Below are 14,677 nucleotides of genomic sequence, written 5' to 3' on the forward strand. Positions count from 1 at the left end.
TCGAGCACCCAAGTATTCCAATGTGCTCGACCCGAGCATCAAGCACCCGAGCATTTTAGTGCTCGCCTATCACTAATTAACAACCATTCTGTGTGCACAGAATTCGGGTCTAAGACCTACCAGTCTATGGATTGATGACAATCCAACCAGTCTCTATTCCCCAGCCATAGATGCTGTTCCATAGGCAAAGTAAAACATGCATATATGAGGAAGCAGCATTGCTGTACTTGTGGGTACAAGCTGTATTTAGCCCCCTACACTCTAAAAACCAGGATTGGTGATAACTCAGATCATGGCCATTTGCCCCTTAGAAGCCGTGGTCAATAGTTACTGTGTTAGCTAGCCTATCATCAATGCTATGTCATGCAGAAAAATATACATTATTGGTTTTATGGAAACCACAACAACCTGTACTATAATATAAGAATGCTATTTATTCACCATGGTGAATATCATAATATACTAAAAAAAATTAACCTCAGAATCAATATAATTTGTTTAAAAAAATAGGAAAAAGTGTATGACTCTTTGAATGCAGAAACACAAACATGATTGATTTTCAGTAAAAGTTCTTGTAATGTGTTAAAGTAGTAAAATAACTACCGTATTTTTCGTATTATAAGATGCACTTTTTTCCCCAAAATTTTGCGGGAAATGTGGGTGCCTTTTCTAATACAAATGTAGCTTACCGGGGGGGCGGCTGCAGTGGAGTGCGGTTCCAGGAGGCAGGGTCGCTACTGCAGGAAGCTGGAGGCAGCGGCAGGAGTGGGTCGCTGCTGCGGGCCCCAGGCTGGGAGGAGGGGTTGTTCGTCGGTGCAAGATTTCGGCAGGCTCTGGCTTTCATAAAATGTCAGCAGAGTCTTTTTACTGCAGTGGAATTCCCATCTCCTGAGATCTTAATCTGCAGAGATATCAATCAGCGGATGTGTTGCCTCCGGCGGCCATTTTCACGAAGTCCATCATGGGAAGTTTTAGGAATCCAGACTTTTTTTTAAAAGTCTGGGGCCCACTGGATTCTTGTACCGCCGAACACCCCCTCCTCTCAGCCCGGGGCCTGCAGAATCGCCCCACTCCTGCCGCCATCAGCTTCCTGAAGCAGTGACCCTGCCTCCTGGAACCCTGCTCCACCGCAGCTGCCCCCCTGGTAAGCTACAGTAAAAGCAGACTATAAGATGCACCTCCATTTTATTAAAAAATTTAAAAAAATGTTCTACCTATTTTCCGCCCCAAAATTTGGGGTGCATTTTATGGCCCTGTGCATCTTATAATCCGCAAAATACGGTCCATCAAATTTGGGACCAGGATAGGTCTATCTAATTGTTTACAATTACCAATCTGACTAAATAATCTCAAGAAAACTTATGATGGCTTGCTGCATAAACATGTGTTTGGAAACATGCTTTTCATGAGGAGTAAGCTCTCAGGAATATTCACATGATGTGGGGCGCATGCATGTGTCCTCTTCAGCAAAGTGTCCTATTCAACAAGTGTCTCTTACAGTCATTTCAATAGCAACTGACTAACATCCATCCATCCCTTCTATCTTCGCACAGGTATAACATCTCTGCTTGCTGTATGTATGTCATCTGCTGCATTCTCATCTTGAAACAATTTTATGGTATAATGTCTCTGCTTGCTGCATTTGTGCTATGTTATCTGATGCATTTTATTCAATATTTACTGATATATGTCTGTCCTTCCATCATTGTAGACTTTATCTGATGGAAGGTGTTATACTGTGTCCGGCATAGTGTTAGGCCTGTGTCTTTGATCAGCTCTAAACCCCCTGGTGTGGTGACCAGCTGTTAAGTTATCCACAAGCAGCTCCCACAATCCTTCTCACCTGATGCTATAGTCCTTCCTATAAATCTAGATGCTTCATAAGGAGTGCACGCGGTGTGGGGTACATGCACGTGTCCTCTTCAGCAAAGTGTCCTATTTGACAAGTGTCTCTGACAGTCATTTCAAAGGCAGTCATTCAGGGCAGGAGTCAGGTAACCCACACTTTGTACTCTCTTCTAACTATGTACTTTATTCCTGCGTCCATATTCCTGTGTGCTTTTTTCATCCACATTTACCGCCCCATTCCCCCTCCATCACCTCTCATCCACATCTGCCCCTCCCTCCTTCCCTCTCCCATGTACAGCTCCCATGCTCTTTTTAATTTCCTGAAAAATCTCACTCTCTCTTATCCAAAGATATTACACAATAAACCGCATCACAAATCCAAAAACTACTTGCTCTTTCTCTTTTTACAGCTACTGCTTATTTCAGGGGATATCTCTCCTAAACCCGGTCCACACTCCGCCAACCTCAACCCCTCCCCCACCTCACATCGAAAACCTGCTAACCATATTAACATCAGTTGTACGCCTTCATTTCCCTCTTTCAATTGTGCACTGTGGAATCCACAGTCTGTATGCAACAAGCTTCCTTTCCTGCACAATTACTTTCTGACCAACTCTCTCAATCTGCTGGCCCTCACTGAAACCTGGATTCAGGATTCTGACACTGTCTATCCCTGCCGCTATTTCTCATGGTGGCTTGCATTTTTCCCATTCCCCGAGACCTGCAAAAAGACTTGGTGGTGGAGTTAGCTTACTCCTGTCCCCACAATGCTCTTTCCAGGTCATCCCCCCAGTTCCATCACTTTCATTCCCTTCTTGTGACGCCCATACCATCAGGCTCTTCCATCTCCTCTCCCTCAGATTATACTGTCCCACAGGCTCACCAACCCAGTTCCTTGACCATTTTTCTGTCTGGCTGCAGAAATCTTCATGTCCTCAGATTTACCAACCCTTATCCTGGGAGACTTCAACATCCCCATAAACAGCCCCACCTTCACATCCGCATCCCAGCTTCTATCTTTAACCACTTCTCTTGGCCTCTCACGGCTTTCAAGCTCTGAGACACACAAAGACGGAAACACTCTTAATCTGGTCTTTGTCCGGCTTTGTTCAATCCCCTACCTAGATAACCTACCTCTTCCCCTCTGTGACCACAACATCCTCTCCTTCACACTCACAAATCCTCACCCACCCCATCACACTCCTACCTATCACACATTCAGAAATCTACAAGCCATTAACCCTCATACACTTCCAGGCTCCCTTAACTCATCACTGCCCCAAATCTCCTCTTTTTCCTGTCCTGATCTGGCTGTAAATCACTACAATGACACACTCAGAAGCACCCTGGACCAAGTAGTGCCCTTCACCCTCAGAACCTCTAAACACAGAGTAAAACAGCCCTTGTACACACCACAAACCCGATTTCTCCAGTGATGCTCTAGGAGTGCCGAACGCCTATGGAGGAAAACTCGCACACTAGAAAACTTTATTCAGTATAAATTTATGTTAAAAACCTATAAGTCTGCCCTTCACCTCGACAAACAGTCCTACATCACAACCCTGATCTCCTCACTATCCAACAACCCAAAAAAACTCTTCGACATCTTTGACTCCATCCTCAGTCCTAAAGCGCACGCCCCTATCATGGACATTTGTGCTGACGACCTGGCCTCCTGCTTCACAGAGAAAATAGAGTACATCCGTCAGGAAATAAGCTCCCAGCCACCAAGTGCCATGACTCCCATTCCTCCCCACATCTCCTCTGGATCACTCTCCACAATTGACCCAGTCACAGAAGAAGAAGTCTCCAGTCTCCTCCCTTCTTCTTATCCCACTACATGCACCACTGACCCCATTCCTTCACACCTGCTCCAGTCTCTCTCTTCAGTTGCCACTACTCACCTAACTAAAATCTTCAACCTCTCCCTCTCTTCTGGTATCTTCCCCTCCCCCTTCAAACACTCCATCATTACTCCATTACTAAAAAAAGCCCTCTCTTGACCCTTCCTGCACAAACAACTACAGATCAGTCTCCAATCTCCCCTTCATCTCTAAACTCTTGGAGCACCTGGTTTACTCCCGCCTTACCCGTTACCTCTCAATTCACTCTCTTCTAGACCCATCACAGTCCGGCTTCCGCATCCTACATTCTACAGAAATTGCACTCATTAAAGTAACCAATGACCTTCTGACAGCAAAACGTAACTGTGACTACTATCTGCTCATTCTTCTTGACCTCTCCACAGCTTTCGACACAGTTGACCACCACCTTCTACTCTCTATGCTCCATTCAATTGGCATATAGGACACTGCTCTCTCCTGGTTCTCCTTCTACCTATCTGACCGATCTTTCAGTGTATCATTTGCTGGCTCCACTTCTTCCCCCCTTCCTCCCACTATTGGAGTTCCTTAGGGTTCAGTCCTTGGCCCTTTTCTCTTCTCTCTCTACATGGCCCCAATTGGACAGACCATCAGAAAATTTGGCTTTCAATACCATCTTTATGCTGATGACACATAACTATACACTTCATCCCCTGACCTTACCCCCACTGTACTACAGAACACGAGTGACTGTCTGGCCACATTTTCAAACATCATGTCCGCTCTCTACCTGAAACTCAACCTTTCCAAAACTGAACTTCTTCTGCTCCCGCCATCTACTCACCTCCCTAAATCTGACATCTCCCTCTCCATGTGAGTCACCACAATAACACCGAGCCAGCAGATGCGCTGTCTGGGCATTGACACCAATCTTTCCTTCACCTTCCATATACAATCTCTTACCCGCTCTTGTCGCTTGCACCTGAAGAACATCTCTAGAATCCGCCACTTTCTCACCTTGGAAACAACGAAAACCCTCACTGTTGTCCTGATCCACTCCCGCCTTGACTACTGTAACTTTCTATTAATTGGCCTCCCCCTCACTCGACTTCCCCCTCTCCAGTTCATCCTTAATGCAGCAGCCAGGGTCATCTATTTGGCTAACAGTTACTCAGACTCCTCCGCTCTGTGCCAGTCATTGCACTGGCTGCCAATACATTATAGGATTCAATTTAAATTGCTTGTTCTCACCCACAAAGCTCTCCACAGCACGGTACCCCCCTACATCTCCTTCCTCATTTCTGTTTATCGTCCTACCCGTTCTCTATGCTCCGCAAACGACTTTCGACTAACATCTGCACTTATCCGTACCTCCCAGTCCTGGCTCCAAGATTTCTCCCGAGCTGCACCTATTCTTTGGAATGCTCTACCCCAAGAAATTAGGATGAACCACAACTTACACAGTTTTAGGCGCTCCATAAAAACACACCTGTTTAGGGAGGCGTTTCATGTTCCCTAATCAAAGTCCTTTTATATTTTTGTAGCCTATTCATTATTTCTCCAAACAAAAGTCTCCACCAAACTCCAAGGCACCCAAAAGCACTACAAATACAATCTGGTGGCAAGCTCATGCAGCCTTTATCTATCCCTCATCCCCTCAAGATGGCTGGGCCTTCATTGTAAATAAGCCCCTGTACTTTGTGTCATCCCCACCTCATTGTAGATTGTAAACTCTTACGAGCAGGGTCATCATTATTTTTGCTTTAATTATTGTATTTTCTTTAGCTATGTTACTTATGACTGTTCTATATGAACCTCTGAATTGTAAAGCGCTGCATAATATGTTGGCGCTATATAAATAAAGATTATTATTATTATTATCCATGGGAGCGAGTAGTAAAGAATTTTATATGATTGTTGAAAATTGGCATATATAAAATTTAAAGGTTATGTCTTATTACAGACTTTGAAGGCATATAGCAAGGATATACTAACAATGTCTGATGGAAGGATTCCAAGTACTGTAAGTCTGGTCAAGTGCTAGAAAAGCTCTTAACCACTTTGTAATCTGCTAATTTTTCTATTGTATTCTAAAAAATATAAAAATAAAGAGCAGCGCTCCCATAGAGCAATATATTCTTTAGAATTTGGGGTTTCCCCGCCATCATTAATGTATTCCAACACACCTTGCTGAATACTGTTTAAATAGGCACTATTCTAATAGTCCCAGCAAAATTCCAAATGTCGGAGCAGCTGCTCACCAAGCCAATAAAACTCCTATACATCCTTGTGCTCAGTACTGATATCCAGTAGAAACAAAAAACAAGTGACAGACGCCACTGGATCAGAGAATCATATTAGCTTTTTTCGACAAGGTATATGACATGGCTGATTCTTTGGTCCATTGGTGCCTTTTGCTCATCTGTTATTTCTATGAGACCTTACATCTTTTTCTACTGGTCGCATGGTTGACCTATAACAGCCAAAAACCAGCCATGCGGCCTCATACCTAGCAATTCATCAATTGGAGAATCCCTTTAATGGAACACAGCTGGAATCTAGTGTTCCACCCTCAGAATTTGTGCATTAACAGATTTTAACAGATAATTTTAGTATTTTAATTTGCAGCTATCAGAGGTTTCCCTTTTTAAGCAAATCTGTCTTCAGTTTTTTCTATCCCAAATTAATGCCATCTGTGTATGGGCACTGTGATGCTGATTACAATCCATAACTTTACTTTAGAGATCCATTTGAGTTTCAAAGAAATATACTGCTAAATAGTTATGCAAATGATCCGCAAGTGCAATGGGCGGACACTGCACTTATAGTGCTGCTGTCTCTCTTCCCTATCCTCCCCACCCGTTTATCATTTATCTTTTATCATTGATTTTCAAGTCACTTCAGTGACAGTCTCCCCCGAGGCTATTGGAAACGCTGTCATTCCCAGTGATGGTGCATGCACAGAAAGCTCCTGATTGTGAAATCTGTGTTTGGTGCGATCTGCATAGTTTGAAGATTGCGTCAGACGCTGACCGTTTTCTTCACTATGACAACAGGTGCTGGAGCAAGGGAAAAGTCTTCTTCACTCATAGTGCTCGCCCCTACACTGTAGGAGTAAAGATAAAGAAGAGCGGCAGCAAAACTGTAAGTGCACTGCCAGCCTACTGCACTTGAGGCTCAATTGCATAACTTTTCAGCAGTGCATTTCTCAGAAACACAAACAGATTTCTAAAGTAAAGTTATGGATGTAATCAGCATTACAATGCCCATACACAGATGGCATTACTTTGGGATAGAAAAACCTAATAACAGGTTCCCTTTAAATTTCCAATTGCAAAATAATAAATTTCAGTCTGAATAAACAATGCCATGTTCCTAATTTGGCAAAAAATGGAAACTGGCACATTTTGGCCGGCTGCGCTGCGGGAATGAAGGGGCTTGGGATTCCAAGACGGCTTTTATTAATACCAACGAGTTTCTGCGCCGGACCGGCACCTTTCTTAAGGTATAAATACCAAATGAGGTCAGCAGCAGCGGCTTTTGATGCATTTATAGGTGTTGTGCCTGCACACAATACTTTTAGGTGAGTGCTACCATTGATTACACCTACCCCTTGCCAGACGATATTGCCCTATTTTGTGTGCGCTTTTGTCCCTCTCCAGAGCTTCTCAATGTTCCTAATTAATTTGGTGACTTTAAGTAAAATTTGAAATGTGATAACTACATAGCAAAAATCTGAGCAAGTGTTGCTTGTCTGGCTTAGTGAGAAACTCAACAATGGTGTGTATGCATTGTCAAGTCCAAAGTGTATTCCTTTGAGCCCTTTCTCAGTATATCATCATCATGCACTTTGAAAGAAGATTGTCCCATGGCACAGGTTAAAGCTTTTCAATCACAGTGATCGTAGATGGAAATTCAGCTGCTATTGATTCCCATCTTGTAGTCATTGCCCTGCGTAGGTCACAATACAGACCCATCCCATTGTTTAGTAAATACAGCATTCTGTTCACTACATCAATTACCATGACCCCAGGGGCTCACATGGGCTTCCACTTAGCGTATTTGCAGTGACAGCTGTCATACTAATGAATCCATGGTGACATTGTAATTAAACCATTTTATAATATCAGTGCTTTTCTTGATCCCTTGAGCAAATATGATACTATCAGAAAGAAAAAAGTAAAGCTTTATTCTGGTTAAAGTGTTGGAAAGTGTAAATATAGATATAATTTTTACAGATTTGACACAAAATGTCATCTTTTAGACTAGTGATTAAAGTATTTAAGTTTCTGTGTGAGGTTAATCACAAAAATAAATGACCTAGAAATTAAAAATAAAAATTTACTAATGCCTTTGTCTATGTTTTATTACCATACAGTACAGACCAAAAGTTTGGACACACCTTCTCATTTAAAGATTTTTCTGTATTTTCATGACTTTGAAAATTGTACATTTACACTGAAGGCATCAAAACTATGAATTAACACATGTGGAATTATATGCTTAACAAAAAAGTGTGAAACAACTGAAAATATATCTTATATTCTAGGTTCTTCAAAGTAGCCACCTTTTGCTTTGATGACTGCGTTGCACACTCTTGCCACTCTCTTGATGAGCTTCAAGAGGTAGTCACCGGAAATGGTTGTCACTTCACAGGTGTGCCCTGTCAGGTTTAATAAGTGGGATTTCTTGCCTTATAAATGGGATTGGGACCATCAGTTGTGTTGTGCAGAAGTCTAGTGGATACACAGCTGATAGTCCTACTGAATAGACTGTTAGAATTTGTATTATGGCAAGAAAAAAGCAGCTAAGTAAAGAAAAACGAGTGGCCATCATTACTTTAAGAAATGAAGGTCAGTCAGTCCGAAAAATTGAGCAAACTTTGAAAGTGTCCACAAGTGCAGTTTCAAAAACCATCAAGCGCTACAAAGAAACTGGCTCACATGAGGACCGCCCCAGGAAAGGAAGACCAAGAGTCACCTCTGCTTCTGAGGATAAGTTTATCTGAGTCACCAGCCTCAGAAATCGCAGGTTAACAGCAGCTCAGATTAGAGACTAGGTCAATGCCACACAGAGTTCTAGCAGCAGACACAACTCTATAACAACTATTAAGAGGAGACTTTGTGTAGCAGGCCTTCATGGTAAAATAGCTGCTAGGAAACCACTGCTAAGGACAGGCAACAAGCAGAAGAGACTGGTTTGGGCTAAAGAACACAAGAAATGGACATTAGACCAGTGGAAATCTGTGCTTTGGTCTGATGACTCCAAATTTGAGATCTTTGGTTCCAACCACCGTGTCTTTGTGCGAATGGACTCTACATGCCTGGTTCCCACCGTGAAGCATGGAGGAGGAGGTGTGATGGTGTGGGGGTGCTTTGCTGGTGACACTGTTGGGGATTTATTCAAAATAGAAGGCATACTGAACCAGCATGGCCACCACAGCATCTTGCAGCGGCATGCTATTCCATCCGGTTTGCGTTTAGTTGGACCATCATTTATTTTTCAACAGGACAATGACCCCAAATACACCTCCAGGCTGTGTAAGGGCTATTTGACCAAGAAGTAGAGTGATGGGGTGCTACACCAAATGACCTGGCCTCTACAGTCACCAGACCTGAACCCAATCGAGATGGTTTGGGGTGAGCTGGACAGCAGAGTGAAGGCAAAAGGGCCAATAAGTGCTAAGCATCTCTGGGAACTCCTTCAAGATTGTTGGAAGACCATTTCCGGTGACTACCTCTTGAAGCTCATCAAGAGAATGCAAAGAGTGTGCAAAGCAGTCATCAAAGCAAAAAGTGGCCACTTTGAAGAACCTAGAATATAAGACATATTTTCAGTTGTTTCACACTTTTTTGTTAAGTATATAATTCCATTTGTGTTAATTCATAGTTTTGATGCCTTCAGTGTGAATGTACAATTTTCATAGTCAAGAAAATACAGAAAAATCTTTAAATGAGAAGGTGTGTCCAAACTTTTTGTCTGTACTGTACATGTTAAGTTTATTTGTGAACTTCACTAAAGCTTTACATTGCAAAATGTAAAACTAATGACACTGTTAGATATTTTTCCTGAACATTTTCCCTGATCGTTTAGGTTTCTGCCATTACAAAAAATTTTATCATTGAATTTGGTTGTTAGTATTCCTCTCATATTTTATGCTGTCCACAATGCTTCTGTGGTTTGAAACTTCTAAGTTTTTTCTTCGAGTAATGAAAGTGGGTTTAGCCTAGATTTTTAACCAATTAAAATGTTCTTATAAATTAAAAAATTGGTCTGAATTGTCTGTTTACAACCAACAGACATTTTGTTAAAGTAGAACCAATTCTCATTTTCATCTTCTGTTGTGATAATTCTAAAATAAAAAAAAATTCTATTCCCTGGCAAATGAGACAATTTTTAATGTCATCAACCGACTAGTTAAAAAAAAAACAGTATAGACTGAGATTACTCTGGTTAGACAGAAATTGGTGAGATGTCTGAATGTTAAGATAGCCTTAGTTCTTATAACAAGAAAAATAATATATGTTTAGTTCTGACTTGTTCTTACTTGTGATTCAAAATGAAAGTTTTGCATTGGTTAATAATCTGTTTATCTGTATTCCTTACTAACCTTTATATACAGTCCTGCTCATCCTTATTGTCACCCATGAAGTTTGAGTACATAATGTGGACTATCTCCTGAAAAAAATGAATCAATTGAAACAGTTTTTTGTATAGAGCACTTGTGTTAAATACAAAAGAGCAAATGATAAATAATAATTAAAAAAAAAACAATGGGAGGGAAAATAGAAAAACCTAAAGCTTGCTGTGTCACTGTCATTGTCACCCTCTACATTAATTTAGTATGGAAATACATTCTGTCTCGCCTGTGGTAAATCACAAAAAAGATTCACCTGTGATTAATTGTTTGTGCCCATGTGGCAGGAATTACCCAATGAATGACGACTACAGTGTTTTAAAAAGCTACATGGTAGGCCCTGTTCCTTTGTCACAATGGTGAAGACAAAGGAGCTGTCTGGGGACATCAGAACTGCTATTATTAGCCAACACAAGACTTCCAAAGGTATAAGGCCACCTCCAAAGACCTTAGTATCCCAGTTTTAACAGTGCACATGGTTATTAAGAAGTTTGCAAAGCAATAAACCATCAAGAACCTCCCTGGACGTGGGGGAAAGAGGAAAATTGACAAGAGATGTCTTCGAAGGTTGGTGCAAATGGTGGAAAAAACACCATGTCAAACATCCAAAGATCTGAAGACCAATCTGGAACAGTCTGGGGTCTTGATTTCAACAAGTACCATGCGCTGCACACTAAACCAAGGAAAGCTTTATGGGCAAAAGGCCAAGGAAGAAACCATTGTTGAAGAAAAGACATAAAAAGAAATGACTGAACTTTGCCAAAGAGTACCTTGACAAATCACAATCCTTCTGGGAAAATGTTCCTTACCAACAGTTAAGCATGGTGTAGGTGTGGCACCCCTGAGGGTTCGGTCGCCACAGAGGTATTGCATCTCATCCAGAGGTGTGGTACCTCACTCTCAGGTAACGAAGGAGTATGGCTCAGGATCCTAACACCAGCATTCACTACACCACATTTCAGAGGGCAGGGCGAGATTGCTCCTACAGGAGAGCACATTCCCTGATCCCTGGCTGGAGTGGAGGGGAACCACCTAGAGAGGGGGAACCGTGTAGTGGATGGGGTGGAGGAAGTAGATCCTGGGAGCACATGACAGAGAGAGTATAAAATAGAGACACCATCTTAGTTCAGTCAGACAGTCAGAGGAGGAAAGTGTCAGGAGCAGAGGCTCTGTATGAGCTCTGCTCCAGAGGCGGGCCTAGCCTGCGAGGCCCAGGACTGAAGGAGAGAAGAGAGGAGTGGGAGCAGGAAGGCTCCAGGAACCGAAGGGACCCTAGGGATACGGGCCGTGCAGAAGGCCCCCCGTACGCCCGCTGCTAACAGGAGGTAGAGGGGTCAGGCCAGATAAGGGGAACCGGTCCCTCAACTAGTGGAGAAACAGCAAGCTCAACTAGAAACCGGAGGATGCAGCACTTTATGTACCGTAAGCCAAAAGTCCACACCAGTCTCACTAAGAAAGTAGCCTCATAGGACCCAGGGGACGGAACACATGTCGCTCGCCAAGGCCTGAGGGTACCGGATAGAAGTGTCACTGGGTGTGAGGCGCAGGGAGAAGGCTAGAGAAACGACACACAGAAGGGGGTCCTGATAAATACTCCAGAGTTACCTGGGGGTCGGCTGAACCCCTCACTGAGTGAGCACAGAACGACGAGGGCCGTTACATGGGTCCCTGAAACCAGAACTGCAACAACTGTGAGTAAAGATCTTGGGACTGCATCACATGGACTCTGTGTTCATTACTGACTCCCTGCACTACAACCACCATCATCCACCCACACTGCCCTGAAGCTACACTCCTCCTGTGGGGAGTAATAATACCCTTGCTGCCAAACCACCAGCTTCGGAGGACTTTTCCGCAGCGGCGGCCCCCTTTAGCCGCACTCCACAAGTGGCGTAGTCGGACATTATATAACCTATATACAGTACAGACCAAAAGTTTGGACACACCTTCTCATTTAAAGATTTTTCTGTCTTTTCATGACTTTGAAAATTGTACATTCACACTGAAGGCATCAAAACTATGAATTAACACATGTGGAATTATATACTTAACAAAAAAGTGTGAAACAACTGAAGATATGTCTTATATTCTAAGTTCTTCAAAGTAGCCACCTTTTGCTTTGATGACTGCTTTGCACACCCTTGGCATTCTCTTGACGAGCTTCAAGAGGTACTCACCGGAAATGGTTTTCACTTCATAGGTGTGCCCTGTCAGGTTTAATAAGTGGGATTTCTTGCCTTATAAATGGGGTTGGGACCATCAGTTGTGTTGTGCAGAAGTCTGGTGGATACACAGCTGATAGTCCTACTGAATAGACTGTTAGAATTTGTATTATGGCAAGAAAAAAGCAGCTAAGTAAAGAAAAACGAGTGGCCATCATTACTTTAAGAAATGAAGGTCACTCAGTCCGAAAAATTGGGAAAACTTTGAAAGTGTCCCCAAGTGCAGTTGCAAAAACCATCAAGCGCTACAAAGAAACTGGCACACATGAGGACCGCCCCAGGAAAGGAAGACCAAGAGTCACCTCTGCTTCTGAGGATAAGTTTATCCGAGTCACCAGCCTCAGAAATCGCAGGTTAACAGCAGCTCAGATTAGAGTCCAGGTCAATGCCACACAGAGTTCTAGCAGCAGACACATCTCTACAACAACTGTTAAGAGGAGACTTTGTGCAGCAGGCCTTCATGGTAAAATAGCTGCTAGGAAACCACTGCTAAGGACAGGCAACAAGCAGAAGAGACTTGTTTGGGCTAAAGAACACAAGGAATGAACATTAGACCAGTGGAAATCTATGCTTTAGTCTGATGAGTCCAAATTTGAGATCTTTGGTTCCAACCACCGTGTCTTTGTGCGACGCAGAAAAGGTGAACGGATGGACTCTACATGCCTGGTTCCCACCGTGAAGCATGGAGGAGGAGGTTTGATGGTGTTGGGGTGCTTTGCTGGTGACACTATTGGGGATTTTTTCAAAATTGAAGGCATACTGAACCGGCATGGCTACCACAGCATCTTGCAGCGGTATGCTATTCCATCCGGTTTGCGTTTAGTTGCACCATCATTTATTTTTCAACAGGACAATGACCCCAAACACACCTCCAGGCTGTGTAAGGGCTATTTGACCAAGCAGGAGAGTGATGGAGTGCTACGCCAGATGACCTTGCCTCCACAGTCACCAGACCTGAACCCAATCGAGATGGTTTGGGGTGAGCTGGATCGCAGAGTGAAGGCAAAAGGGTCAACAAGTGCTAAGCATCTCTGGGAACTCCTCCAAGATTGTTGGAAGACCATTTCTGGTGACTACCTCTTGAAGCTCATCAAGAGAATGCCAAGAGTGTGCAAAGCAGTCATCAAAGCAAAAGGTGGCTACTTTCAAGAACCTAGAATATAAGACATATTTTCAGTTGTTTCACACTTTTTTGTTAATTATATAATTCCACATGTGTTAATTCATAGTTTTGATGCCTTCAGTGAGAATGTACAATTTTCAAAGTCATGAAAATACGAAGAATCTTTAAATGAGAAGGTGTGTCCAAACTTTTGGTCTGTACTGTACATCTACTACCCTTGGATTGACCGCCCTGGGTCACGGACCGGGTCACCGCCACAGTGACTACAACCTCCAGCATCTACCGGCCCGGCTCCGGGTACCCCACGGCCCAGGGGGCGCGTCATAGGATCCGTAATGCTGTGGGTATCTTTGATGCGTCTGGTACTGGAGGCCTTGACTGTATCACAGGAATCAAGAAATCAGAGAATTATCAAGAGATTTTAGAGCGAAATGTCCTACCCAGTGTAATAAAGCTCGGTTTGAGTCGAAGATCATGGGTCCTCCAGCAAGACAATGACCGAAAGCACGCATCCAAAAGTACACAGAAATGGTTGAAAAAGAAAAAATGGACTGTTTTTAAAAATGGCCAACAGTGAGTCCTGACCTCAATCCCATTGAAAATCTTTGGGGTGTGCTGAAGTCTGCCATTGGGAAAAAGAATCCTGCAAATATTCAAGAGCTTGAACAAACTGCAGAGGAAGAGTGGGAGAAAATTCCAACTGAGAAGTGCAAGAAGCTTATAGATGGCTACAAGAAACGTTTGGAGGCTGTCATCAATGCCAAAGGGTGTGCAACCAAGTATTAATTGGGGGTGCCTTTATTGCTGCACATGCTGTTTTTTCTCTTTCTCCGTTGAAGTTGCAACATGGAAGTTGAAAAGCAATGTTTTATTGTTGTATTACTTTGGGCCACTAATTGAAAAATCCTGAGGATAAATCTTTGGTACATTTCCATTTATTTCTGAAGATATTGTATAGTGTATGAAAAAAATGAAGGGGTGCCAATAACGATGAGCAGGACTGTAACTATGGTCTCATTTCCAC

Source organism: Phyllobates terribilis, unplaced genomic scaffold (assembly GCF_046119375.1).
Source record: "Phyllobates terribilis strain yellow unplaced genomic scaffold, ASM4611937v1 Scaffold_4__5_contigs__length_816908805, whole genome shotgun sequence".
In the NCBI taxonomy this organism is placed as follows: domain Eukaryota; kingdom Metazoa; phylum Chordata; class Amphibia; order Anura; family Dendrobatidae; genus Phyllobates; species Phyllobates terribilis.